This window comes from Hevea brasiliensis, unplaced genomic scaffold, assembly GCF_030052815.1.
Source record: "Hevea brasiliensis isolate MT/VB/25A 57/8 unplaced genomic scaffold, ASM3005281v1 Scaf110, whole genome shotgun sequence".
In the NCBI taxonomy this organism is placed as follows: domain Eukaryota; kingdom Viridiplantae; phylum Streptophyta; class Magnoliopsida; order Malpighiales; family Euphorbiaceae; genus Hevea; species Hevea brasiliensis.
Window position 1 is genome coordinate 119,650 of NW_026614598.1, and position 14,037 is coordinate 133,686.

Genomic DNA, 14,037 nt, shown 5'->3' on the forward strand with positions numbered 1-14,037 from the left:
GTATTCATGGCTTTATGCGTATTCATGGCTTTTATGCCCGTATTCATGGCTTTTATGCCCGATTATGTGATATCATGGCTTTTTAGCCATCGATCGCATATATGGTTGGCGTTACTGCGTCCCATGGTATGACGGCCCGAGGCACCGATGTCGATGCCAACGACCCGTTATCGATTCGATCGTCTAGTATAGGTTACTTGGCGATCAATTAAAGTATTATTCAATTCATGCAGCTAAGTTAAGTTAAGTATAATGAAAATCCAGTACAATTAAATTAAGTATTGAATGAATAAGCAAAAGAGATTAGCAAAAGAAACATAACAAAAATATAAATTGCAGAACCGTACAGACTTGAAATACAATACAGATAGAATAAATTATATACCTGCTAGTATTATTGAAAAGTTATAAACTAAGCACTTCCAAAGAGGAACAAACTAGTATATAAGATCGTTGATACTAGAAATACCATACCAAATTAAATTGATATCATTTATTTCTTTCTTTACTTGTATATATTATTTTAGTTATATTATTGCACCACTAAGCAGAAATGCTTAGCGCGATGGAATTGCTTCCTCACGCAGTATCAAGGTAAAACCAGATGGCTCATCGAGATTTTTGGAGTCGGATCTGCGAAGTGTCGGAAGAGTTCAAGATTGTCACCTCCTCGAATGCATGTAGATAGGGCTCATTTTATACATGTTATGTATATTGTTCATTCCTAGCACATTGTAAATTATTTGTATATCTTGTACAAAATAAACTCATGTAATTAACCTATGAATTATGGAAGCTATTCAAAGTAAGTATTTTAGTATGTGAATTGAATTTGAGTTATAATGAGATTATACTTGTGAATATTGAGATATTGAAAATCTAATGAGATTTCTGAGAAATCAATCTTGTATTGAGATACATTATGTTTGAAAATTTTTGAGACTATTAAGTTTGAGAAATTGAGTATATATTGAAATTGTCTTTGGCAGGTTCAGAAGAACTGTTAGTCCAAATTACAGCCGACACTTTGTCGGATTATCGTTAAAATTTTTGAAATTTTCAATTTAGTTAGATTTTGATAAAAGTAAAAATAGCCTAAATCTTCAATAAAGTTTTTGAATAAATAAATCAAGGACTGTAATGAAATCAGATAAAATAGAGTGCTCCGGCACACTGAGTGGCATAACTTGCTCGGCTACACTGTAGTCGGGTAAGGGGTGTCACATGAGTGCCCAGATACTTCAAACTCTTATGATTTGTGTAGATGTAGCACTTCTCCCCATACAAATAGTGTCTCTAGATCTTAAAAGCGAACACAATAGCCGCTAGCTCCAAGTCATGTGTCGAATAGTTCCTCTCATGCGGTTTCAGCTGGCGTGATGCATGGGCAATGACATTCCTCTCTTGCATCAATACACAGCCTAACCCATTGTGAGAAGCATCACTGTAAACTATGTATTCTTTACCCAGAGTAGGTAAAGTCAGGATTGGAGCCTCAGTCAAATATTTTTTCAATTCATCAAAACTCTATTGGTATTTATCCATCCACTGAAATTTCACATCTTTTCGAAGTAGCTTAGTTAATGGAGATGCCAACATGGAGAACCCTTTCACAAATCGGCAGTAGTATCTAGCTAAAGCCAAAAAACTGCGAATCTCCATGATATTTCTGGGTGGTCTCTAATTAAGGACAGATTCTATCTTACTTGGATCTACCTTAATGCCCTCTACTGATACTACGTGTCCCAAGAAGGATATTTCGTTCATCCAAAACTCACACTTTGACAATTTGGCGTATAGCTGTTTCTCCCTCAAAGTCTGCAATACAATCCGCAGATGTCTATCATGCTCCTCTGCACTCCTCGAATAAACCAATATATCATCTATGAATACCATAACAAACTGGTCGAGGTATGGTCTGAAGATAGTGTTCATCAGATCCATAAAAGCAGTCGGAGCATTAGTTAACCCGAATGGCATGACCAAGAACTCATAATGGCCATAGCGGGTTCTAAAGGCAGTTTTAGAAATACTCTGCTCTTATACTTTCAACTGATAATAACCTGATCTCAGGTCAATTTTGGAGAACACAGCTGCACCCCTCAACTAATCAAACAAGTCATCAATGCGGAGCAATAGGTATCTATTCTTTATTGTCACCTTATTCAACTGCTGATAGTCAATACATAAGCGGAGAGTGCCATCCTTCTTCTTAACAAACAACACTGGCACTCCCCAATGTGACACACTAGGGCGGATAAAGCCCTTGTCAAGCAGCTCTTGTAACTGCACTTTCAATTCTTTCAATTCTGCTGGTGCCATTCTATATGATGTTATAGAGATTAGGTCCACACCAGGAATAACATCAATCTTAAAATACACTTATCTTTCTGGAGGTAATCCTGGCAATTCATCAGGAAACACATTCAGAAAGTCACATACTGTAGGGATGTCCATCAGTGCTAGGCTCCCCACTTGGGGGTCTATCATATGTGCCAAGTATGCTTCACACCCCTTTATGATCATCCTTCTGGCTAGTGCAGCCGAAATGATGTTTGATGGTAGTAACTGCCACTCCCCATGTATTACCACATCACCGTACAGAGGGAGATCAAAAGTGACTGTCTTCAATTTACAGTCAATTATGGCATGATGCCTGGCTAACCAATCCATGCCCAAGATGATATCATAATCTCTGAAGGGCATTTCAATCAAATCTGATAGGAAAGTGTGTTCTTGGATCACCAAAGGATAATCTCTATAGATTTTATTGACCCGAATGTCTTGTCCTAACGGACTAGTTACTAGCACTTCAAAATCCATTTTGGCACACGAAATAGCAAGAGAACTAACTATACTAGCACTAACATACGAATGAGTAGAGCCCGGATCAAACAGTACAAATACATCTTAATCAGAGATAGAGAATGTACCAGCTACAACATCAAAAGTCTCAGCCTCTTCTCCCTGTCTCATCGTGTAAACCCTAGCTGGAGCACTCCCTTGTGCTGATTGGCTAACAGTACCCTGACTGCCAGAAGCATTGACTCTACCTCTGCCTCTTCCTCTACTAACTAGTTGTGAACCTCTAGTAGCAGGACTCTAAATGGATCCTTCTGCAGTAGTAGGAGCTGGACCAAATCTAGGGGCACTGGTGTAGTCCTTAGCAAGATGGCCTTTGCCTCCACAGTTAAAGCAAGCTTCTGTTGCCCAATAACATTCTCCCCCATGAATCTTGCCACAAGTCTCACAGGGGCGGGGAGGATGTGAACCCCTGGTTGACTGCTGACCAGATCTAGGGGGTCCCTGTCCAGAGAATCTGCCCCTTCCAAACCTTCCACCTCTACCTCTGCTTGGTCCCCCAAATTTCTTCTTCTTTCCAGATGTACCACTGGGACTTTGCTCTACTAATTTTTCTCCTTTATCTTTCTCTGATTTTTCAGTCTTCTCATATTTTTCTTTCACTGGGGTTGCTTCTAATTCAATCCTTTCCAACTCAAGTGCCTGAGAGATGAGCTCAGAGAAGTTACTGTGTCTGAATCCCACTACTTGCATCCTCAAACTGGGCTTCAAACCGGTCTCAAATCTCTTGCACCTTTCCTTGCTAGTAAACAGGAGACTCTCAGCATAATGGCTTAAACGGGAGAACTCCCACTAATACTCTACCACTGATCTGTTGCCTTGCTTCAGACTCAGAAATTCTTGTAGTTTTTGATCCACATATGCATTTGGGATATATTTCTGTCTGAACTCTCTGATGAAGTCATCCCAGGTCAATACTGGCAGTTCAGCCAAGCTATGGGGGATGATCTTCCACCAGTCATATGCATCCCCTTGCAATAAGGACACTAAGTATTTAAATTTTAGTTCATCTGGGTAGTGCAGCTTTTTAAACACTCTATCCATTCTCTCCAACCATTGCTCTGCCTCTAAAGGGTCCACTGTACCCTTAAACTCTGTAGCCCCATACTTAAGTAGCTTATCATACTGCCTGGCTGGAGGCTATGGTTGCACCACAGGTGTCTGAAGTGGAGCTTAGGTAGGTATGCTTCCAGCCATTTGTTGGAACATCGCAGCCATCTGCTAGGCAAACTGTGTAAGAAACTGTGGCATTTATGGGGTTGGTGCCACTGACCCACTAATATTTTGGAGAGCTAGGGCTTCCCCTTGGGCGTCAGCCTCTATTGACTGCTCAACAGAGCGATCCCCTTCTTCCATTTCAGTCTGGAGTTAGGATATCTCCTGAACAAATAACACAAGGAGATTTCTCTCTGTTAGTTCATATTTATGATGTAATGCATTGTATGTAACAAATAAGGACATTGAGCAGTTGTACTTATCAAAGAAAAGACAAAATTCACAAGTTAAAATATACTTTAAAAATTCACTCTGATACCACTAAAACATGTCACACCTTACCCCTCTGTAAGGCATAATATGATCCCGTAGAATACCTAATGAACTGCCAAACTTCACCTACCGATAACTCATTAAGTACTCTACAAGGGATTTTAAAAATAATTTTCTTACTTTTTAGAAGTGGTGAGCATTTTCTAATAGGTATTAAAAACATTTAATTAGAGTTTAAAAACTAATTAAAATTTTTGTCCATTTTTATTTGTCCGCAAATTTTAGAAAAATTTCGGCAGAATGTCGTCTGTATTTTAATAAAACAGTTTTTCAAATACCTGAAAAAACACTTCCAATAATTTGTTTCATCAATTCAACAACTACCACAACAAACTTCAATATCATTTCTCAAACTCCAAAATTCAAATCAATAATTCACAACTCAATATTTCCATTCATTTTTCATTAAAGTAAAAACAAATTACATTTATCAACCACTTTATATTAGCAAATCCAAAAATGATATTATTACAACTTTATATAACTACTCATGACCAGTTTTTACATATACATACAGTTACATACACAAATATAAATATTACATTCAGGGTACAAATTTATACCCAACAAAACTTCAGGAAAGGTGGCTCCAAGATCCTCAGCAGCTCACTCTGCTGCTCCTTTAGTCTCTATATCTGTGACAGCAATAACAGTCATCACTGAGTGCTAGGACTCAGTAGTGCACAACATACTAAAATAACATTTTTGCATAATTCAAATCACATTTATTCAAATACAGTACTGAAAATGAAAGACAGATGCAAAATATGATTTATAAACTTTTAGTCCAAACAATTTCATTTAGGAAGTCTCAAAATAATTTCATAAAAATACACAGTTATATCATGCCATTCGAAACATATTCATCTCAATAGCCAAAGGCTTATGAGAAACCACAAGGCTAGCTAGCTCAAACTATGGATACCCATTCAATTTCTTCCTCTATTAGCACACACCTCAACACTTCAGCCAGAGAGAGAATCAAAATTCGAAACTATTTCTTCCCACTAGTCATGCTAGTGAGGTATTTAAATATATGGTCATGACATTGTGGTTTCAAAACTATCTTAATAATTTACTAAACATTTATTACCATTTCAAACACATACAAGTAAACTTTCAACAACTTAAGTCAAAAGTATAATACACATTTTGCAATATAAGTAATTCATTTCATGCACTTTGCAAATGAATTTTAAAGAATATTAATGTTGTGCACAAACCTTATACGAGTTGCCTCTTGGCCTTGACTCGATGCCTCGGGTTCTTTCCCGGTATTCTTTTCAACTGAAACACACAGTTTCACAGTGTTTCAGTATCACAATTTATCATAAGTCCAAAAATGAATTCAAATCTACTTATACCAAGCTTTAATATGCCAAACTTGACGTTCTTTAAAATTTGTATTTCGGGGTTACTATTCACGATACTATTCAAGTGAATTTGTTGACTTTCTAATGCTTAATAGGTATAGGAATTCTAATTTCACCCACATACCACATTTTGGTTACCTAATTTGTTGGTTTTAGTTGTTTTCTCAAACTTCAAGTCCCTTAGGCACAAATTTCAAATTTTCAGTTTTGGTGTTCAGTATTGCACCGTTCCATTGGTCATGTTGCTGTGATAATTTGGCTAAGTTTTTTTCATAGAAATTGTTCCTTATTATCTTAACTTTATTTCCCTTTTTGAGTTAATCCATTTGGAGTTTTTTAGCCTAAGTTATAGCTATTTGAACATGGCTGGCCGGATTTGGTGTTATCCAGAATTCTGGGCAAATTCTGGATTTTGGTAATTTTTGTGGTTGATTGCAGGTGGATTTTCAAATAGGTTATGATCAAAATTTGAGTTTATTTTCTTCATGAAAGTTGTAGGGCTATGTCTCAGCTTTCTACTGGTAAAAATTCAGGGTATTTGGACCTTCCTAGATCATGTTATGGTTATTTACGTAACTACTATTTATTTAGTCATTTTTGTACAGGTCAGTGTGTCCAATCCGGATTTAACCTGATTGTTCACTAAGTTATGGTCACTTTCTAGGCATGATTCCTAAATGAAAAATGTGTCATTTTGTGTCTAGTTTCATTTCCAATTGGCCTCACACCAATTAGGTTGGTAAATTTTCAATTTTGGTCCCTGAAAGGGACCTAGGTCATGCTGCCTACAAATTGACCCTCACCAATCTGAATTTAAACTTGTTTCCAACAATTCATAAATACCACAAATGGTCACAATTGACCATTTCTTAACTCAAATAAGGTCAATAACATCATTTGGCTAATTCTCAAATTTTTTTTCTCTTTTCAACATGTTCAAAACCCTAGCTACACATAAAGTTTAATCTAATGCAATTTAAAGTATGTATTCATGTTCCACACACCTAATTCATCTCAAATAACCATTCAAAATCATCAAACTCATTCATATCAAACCCTAACCCTAGCTAGACGAATTTTCTATTTGGTCCCTCAACAATTATTTTTGTTTGATTTCCCTCAAATCTAAATTAATTCAAGTAGATATGCATGAATATAAAGAGAAATCAAAGAATGGATAACTAACCTCTTTGTGTGGCTTTTCTCTCTTCTCAAATTCCACTTCTTTCCTCTCTTTTTTTATTGTCAATAGATGAATTAAGGTTCAAAGACAAGATTTACTTAAGAAACCTTAGGAAAATTATGGCTAAATTAGGGTTTATGAAGCTTGAGTCAAGCTTCCATTGAGATTTCAAGAAAGAAAAATGAGAGAGAGAGGGCCAAGGGAGAGGGATGACACATTGTGGAGAAGAAGACACAAAAATGATTTTTGTTTTAATTTAATTTCTTTTTTTTTTAATTGGTCACTCAAGTAGATGATTATCCCATTTTTCAAATTTAAAATTATAGTTTTATTTTGTCATGCATTATGTCATGCATGATGATGTCACTTTATTATTTTTATTTTCTTTTTCCTTTTTTTTTGTTTCTTTAATTTAATTCCCAATTCTGAAATTTTCTTTTCTCTGATTTTATTGGACAGTTAGGTCAAGTGTCAACTCTAGGGCTGAATTGACCAAATTGCCCCTCGCTGGTTCGATCCGGTTTGCAAGTAATTCAATATTTCTTCTAGATCCCTGACTTAATTATTTGACCTGCTTAATAATTCTTTTTCGTGATTTTCTCTTTTTCACTGTGTTCACAATAGTCCTAAGGACCGCAGCATCATATTTTACGGTTCGAAATTTGAGTTTAAATTGACCTCGCAGTCATTCCCGAGAAGGTCACCCATCGCCGTGACTCCCGGCTCATTTAACTTTTTGTGTTCTATTTTTCTTATTTATACTTAACTATTTGGCAATTACTAATTATTTGCGTTCAGGGCTTATCTAGGTGTCTTAGATGTGGTTCTAATCCCCTTAATTGTCCAGACCGACACCGGTCAGCGGAACAATAAAATATACCAGGCTATGCAAATAGGAGTGTTACAAAAGCAAAATTTATGGCATGTTTTCAATTTATAATTCATGCATTATGGATGGATGCGAAATTTTATCTCAGGACTTGAGGTAGTCGATACCATTAGCAAGCCGCTGAGAATTCATTATGATAATTCTATAATAGTATTTCTCCATAAATGACAAATATGCCAAAGGTACCAAGCATATGGAATTAAAGTATTTTATAGTTAAGGAGAAAATTCAGAAATGAAGAGTGTCTATTGAGCATAATAATATTGATCTCATGGTAGCAGATCCGTTAATTAAGTGTTCACAACCTAAGACATTTAAAGAATATCTTGGTTGTATTAACGTATAATGTATTAGTTTTGACACTCTCAGCTCATTGATGTATTTCTAATATACATTAAAGTATTTTTTATTTCTCATGATTGTATACACATAATATTTTGAGTAAATGATAACAAGAAAAGTTTTTTCAAGACATTATTGTGGACCATAATGTGATACAAATATATCAATTATAAACCTCCTATGCTAAGTTGCTAGCGTAAGGGAGTATGTGATTAAACAATGTACAACCACCATAACCTACACTTGATAATTTGTTAGAAGAAGGTAATTATAAAATACATTAGAGAAATGATTTGTTTATTCCATGCGTGCCTAATGTTTATATTATTAAAGTTTATATCACTTAATTGTCGTGCCAAGTAGAGAATGTATGATTTTTGCCCGGTAATTAATATTACCATATAGGCAAAAATCAATTCCTTTAATGTGTCCCGATATTAATTGATATTTACTTTAATTAATACAAATCCTAATAATACAAGGATTACTTTAATTAAAGTAAATTCTAATTCTAATTGTATAAGGATACTTGATGGACATACCAGATTAAGTCTTGAATATAATATATAAGCTGGTCCTCTCTCTACCCATAAGGTCACATATATTCTTTTTCATAAAGTCAGAGATATTAGGATCATCTCAAAAAAGTTTTTCATCACTAAAGTTTTGTGTGTGAATCGAGAACACTAAAGAGGAGAAATCAGTTTATTGAATCAAAGGGTCTCTCTCAATTATTATCACGGTTCAATTAAACTTTGTATCAGGCACGTTTTTAGATCTGTGAGAATTTATTTATTCAATATCCATTATTAGGGTAACAGTTGAATTTTATGTTTATAATTTATATTTTGTTTATGATTGTTACGATTTATTAAGAATTATTTTATAGTTAGGAGCTAAAATGAAATTTAAAAAAGAAAAAAACATTGCAAGTTTCTGAATCACTTCTTTGCTGGTTTTTCCTGAGGATGGAAATTTGGAGGGGTTAAAGAGAAAAAAGAAATGTTCAGAGAAAGCTTTCTCATCCAATGAGTGTATGCATGAATATGATGCTTTCTCATTGTAAGCCAGGAACTCAGTTCACACAAATCCTGAGATAGATTCATGCCAAAGGGATTTGACTCCTTGGTCAGTTCCTTTGTAATTGAACTCTGTGTTGGAAAAATAACAAATTGCAATTAATATGCATGTGATATTTTCTATACTTTTAGCATTCTGTTTCCACCAAAATCAAATTGTTTCATTTATTTACATCCAGCTAAACTAAAGGGAAAGAAGAGAAAGGATTCTCCAAAGGATCTGTTAAGGGAAAGTAGCATCCTGCCTGCAGTCTTATTTTCAGAGCCAGATATGCCTTGCTGAAGGGCTCACACTGGTAATTGTGCCATCACCCCTTCGCACAACCCAACCCCTGAGTTTGTGTCTGATGAGCTATGATAAATGCATAATTAGAATGCTGTGGGCATAATTTGCACACCAGCTACTTCACATGCTTTGGGATTGTGGTTGGTTTAAATCTACATTTGCAGGTCTCTAAATAAAGCTTTCCAAATTTTTATTGATGTGAATATTCCTACATGGTGAACGTGAGAAACAGATGCTGCCCATTCTCCACATTATGTTTTTTACTTCATCATTGTCATCTCAAATGCTCTAACAAATTTTTCAATCTTTCTAGCTGCTTGCTACTTTGAGGAATGAGCAGATGATTTTACAGAGTCCATGCCCATTTAATTCTGATCATGAGGTAGAATGCATACTGCCCACACATACATTTTATTTTTCTCTTGTAGATTAAAGTTTGAATCTGATGAATAACATGATATGGGATTCATTTCCTAGAAAACTGATCCCTTTGAAATTAGTTGATATATCTTTGCTGTGAATGAGTCATTTACTTGCAGAGGCAAAACAATTAGCCTAATTCGTCTTTGACAAAATCTAACCATTTCCTTTGTGGAAGCTACCATGCTATATCTCAGTTATGTATCTTTTGTTCCAACAGCATACACCATTTTCTCCAGAGGTTCACGCAACATTTTGAGCTTCTACAAAAAGTTTGCATCCCTGACCATGTTTCATATACATCATTCAAGGAATCTACACTCTATGCTCGTCTCTCTGTGCGTAGTCTTTTGACATTCAACTTTTTGTTGTTTCATGATCCTATGTGCAAAGCCTAATTGATCTATCTGTCTCTTGACCCGAGTCGCGTATAATTAGTTCAAGGATGCTCAGAATATTGCTAAGGAGATCAAAGTAGTTTTCCAATGACCCAAAAAGAATAGCTGAGCTCTGCAGATTGGAGCTGGTCACGGAGCACAGTAGAGTTGCGCTAATCATCATTTGCCAGATAGGAGCCTTGACCCATCACTGAAGGTTTCGAGTTCATCCACCAACCTTGCTTTGCTACTGCTGTAAAGAGATCTTGAAGGTTTATTTCAAAGATTACCATCAATTTTGGATCACAGGTTGGCATCTTAGTCAGAATATCGACTGTAACATTTGTAATTGTTTTTCAATTAATTTTCTCAATGATTGTTTGTATGAATTCCATAATCTGCAATGAAAAATAAAAATAAAAAATAAAAAGCATTGTTTATTGATTGTTAATTCTCGCGTCCCATTGAGCCCTTTTCATAGGTGGGGTGGGGAGGAAAGGGAGCTGATAAACCTAACAAGTTAACCTATGCAATTCAAGCTTTAAGCATTAAATTTATCTCTTTATTCTCTGTGTATGCTTTTTTGACTTGATGTCCCTGGGATCCATACACCAAGTTTGATATAGTGAGCTGTTCTATTGGCATCTCTTATTTTTGGATAGAGTGCATGGAAGTTTTTTTTAGGGTATGATAAGGTATTAAAATTTTCTCAACTTGTTAATTTAGTGAGTTGAAAAAGTTGGAGTTTTGAAGAATTTAAAATATTTAAAAATCTTAACCTCCTTTTAAATAAAAAAGACCTTTCTACAATTTAAGATACTCATGTGCCTATTACTTTAAAAATTCATAACTTATCTCCAAATAGATTCAGTCATTTGTTGGTTCGAACCATGAACTATATCAGGTCAACAGTTTCAATTCATGAACCGGTTCGAAATCAAGATATAGCCTAGTTGCAATTTCTTCTTTCTTGAATTTGAAACAGAATTGGCCCGATTCAAAAATTGAACCGAAACTGGCCCATTGTCAAGTGTGCCTTCAAAAAGGTGCTCCGAAACATGATGTAAAAGTCTCCGAGTCTTGGCCTTGTGCACCATGAGACGTACACTAAACTATTAAATTAACAATTAGTTAAATGGCGGTTTTCTTATATTCCAAAATTTGTCCAGATATATTAACCAGTTCCACTTGGCAACAAAAGTACAGACTAAGTTTGAATTGGCTTCTAGCCAGAAACAGAATCAATCTTTAGCCTGAAACACTTGCTGATTGTTAGATTCCAGAACATGGAAAATTATTCCACCATATGAGATATTATCTTATGAACAAATTTTCTTGAGAATTTTACCACTTTTCTGTATTTCAACGATATTAAATAATTTATTTATATATATTTTATAGTGAATTATAAAATTTTAACATGTTTTATTTACTATTGTTGTTTTATTTATTTTCTGTATTTATTTATTGATTAACATTTTTTATGCGGTAAACGACAGAGGTTGGCGTGACAGGTATCTCTTGCTTCAAAATTGAACAAACAGACAAGTCAAGAAGAAGATTCAACCATCAGTTATTCCACTGTATGTTTTTAGGCTGTAATCGTCCAACTCGGTGACATCAGCAATGATTTTCATCTCTCTATGGGGTAGGTAATAGAAATTTGTGGTTTCATTTGGGCGGTTTAATTATTCTACGTCTTATATAGCTGTAGCTATTTGACTCATTATTTTATAATTTTTTATTATTCATAGACACCATATTCAAGTAATATATATTTTTGCTATTTACTTTTGCTCTCTTCTTATTCCAAAAAAAATTATATATATTTTTTTTTTTTATTTTATAAAATTAATTATTAGTCGATATGATGCAGATTCCGATGATAACATGTTTTATAATAAAGAAATTAAGTATTCATAAGAGAAAGCCAAGCCATGGCTAACAAGACTCAAGATTATCCAAATAACTTCAAAATGCAAGCGAGTATCTTTGGTAAAAGGGGCCGAATCTCAAGAGTAATATACTGCTCTGCTGTAGTAAAGCACAGGACACATAAATTTAGACAAAAAGTCTGTATATATTCTTTCGTGATAAATCTCGAAGAAATGATAGATTTGATACTTCGAGTGGGAAAGAAATTATTGTTAAATAAATTGATTCACCGTAATAAAATAATCTATAACTCTTAAAATTTATACTCCTTTTATTTTATAATGAAAAAGGTAAGAATATTTTCACCTGTAATTTAAAACTGTACAAGAACTCAATGATATTCAAACTAATTCTCAAAATGATTTAAGAGATTAGAGGTTAATAAAAATATTAAAATTAATTAATATTTTTTGAAAAAAAGTAGTTAAACAATTAGCACTAAATAATTTTTTTTAAGAAAAAAAACAAAGTTCTATCCAGTGTAATAATGCTGCCAATTTTGCACTGAAGACAACGGAAACAAATCTTGTACGTCCAAAAAGTGATCCAACGGTAATGTAAGAACATCAGTGGAGCCCACAATCAGCACTCCAACTTGAGTTATCATTCCGTGAATCACAGTACCGGCGACGCCACGTGATCCCCAGTTTGGAAGTGGGTGGCGCATATCAGCCCACTTTGCCTCTTACTGTGGGACCCACATAAATGTAGTATGAAATTGCAAAAATTATCATTGAACAAATAACATGGCAGCTGTCTGTTTTCTTTTATTCCTCTTTATTTTATGTCAAGGGTATGATCGTCTTTTAGTTAGTAGTTTTGGTGTATTGCTGGCACACATGTGGGCTAATTTAGAATCACATCTGGAAGGTGAAGCTGTCTTCCACGTGGCACCTACTATGATGTGACCATGTCACACCGTTGCCTCTTGATCTAAGCTATATTACTAACTTATGTTATCCGCTATTTTTTTAATTTAATAAAAATTCAATAAATCAAATAATAATTAATAAATTATGCAATTTTATCATAAGGTAAATTACTCCTCCGTTTTCTATTAATTTATTAGTAAAGTGTTTAATGTATAATAAAAAAAAATTAAATAATTAATCGTATATTTTATAAAGTAAAGGAAATTAAATATTTAAATTTTTTACTGTTTTAAAAATGCAACGAATATAAAAATTTTAAATTTAAATCTTTTTATTTATAAATAATAATATTTATCATCTTTAATATAAAATTATTAAAATAAAATAATAATCGTTATAAGTTTTGAATATTAAAACAGACTAATAAAGTTAATGAAAAAAAAATATTCATATTATTATTGTATTTATGGCTAAATCTATTTTCAAGCCCCTTAATTTTACAAATTTTTGTTATTATTTCTTGATAAATTATAATTAAACCCTTCAATTTTTATTTCTCTTCACATCATATCCTATTTTATTAAAATTAATAAAAATATTAAAAATAATTAGAAATGTTAAAAAAAATAATAAAAATAAAAATCCATTTTCATTCTCTCTTTGTGCAAAATTAACTAGATTCCATATTCTCTTTCTCTATATTTTCAATAAAATTACTAAGTGTCTGTTTACTTCTAAAAAATTTAACTAATTTTTTGAAAATAAATTTAAAAAATAAAAAATAGAAATTCATATTCATGTGTACAAAATTTTCAAATGCAAAATTAAAAAGAAAGACTTGTTTATTTATGAAAAATAATTCTTTATCTTT

At 33.7% G+C, this 14,037-nt stretch overlaps 1 long non-coding RNA gene across 1 annotated transcript; it reads left to right on the top strand.

The window, feature by feature from the left end:
- The first annotated feature begins 10,450 nt into the window (after positions 1–10,450).
- Positions 10,451–12,110, top strand: LOC131176440 (uncharacterized). Its single transcript, XR_009146515.1, has 2 exons — positions 10,451–10,668; positions 11,859–12,110. It is a non-coding gene; the product is annotated as an uncharacterized LOC131176440 (long non-coding RNA).
- The last annotated feature ends 1,927 nt before the right edge of the window (positions 12,111–14,037 follow it).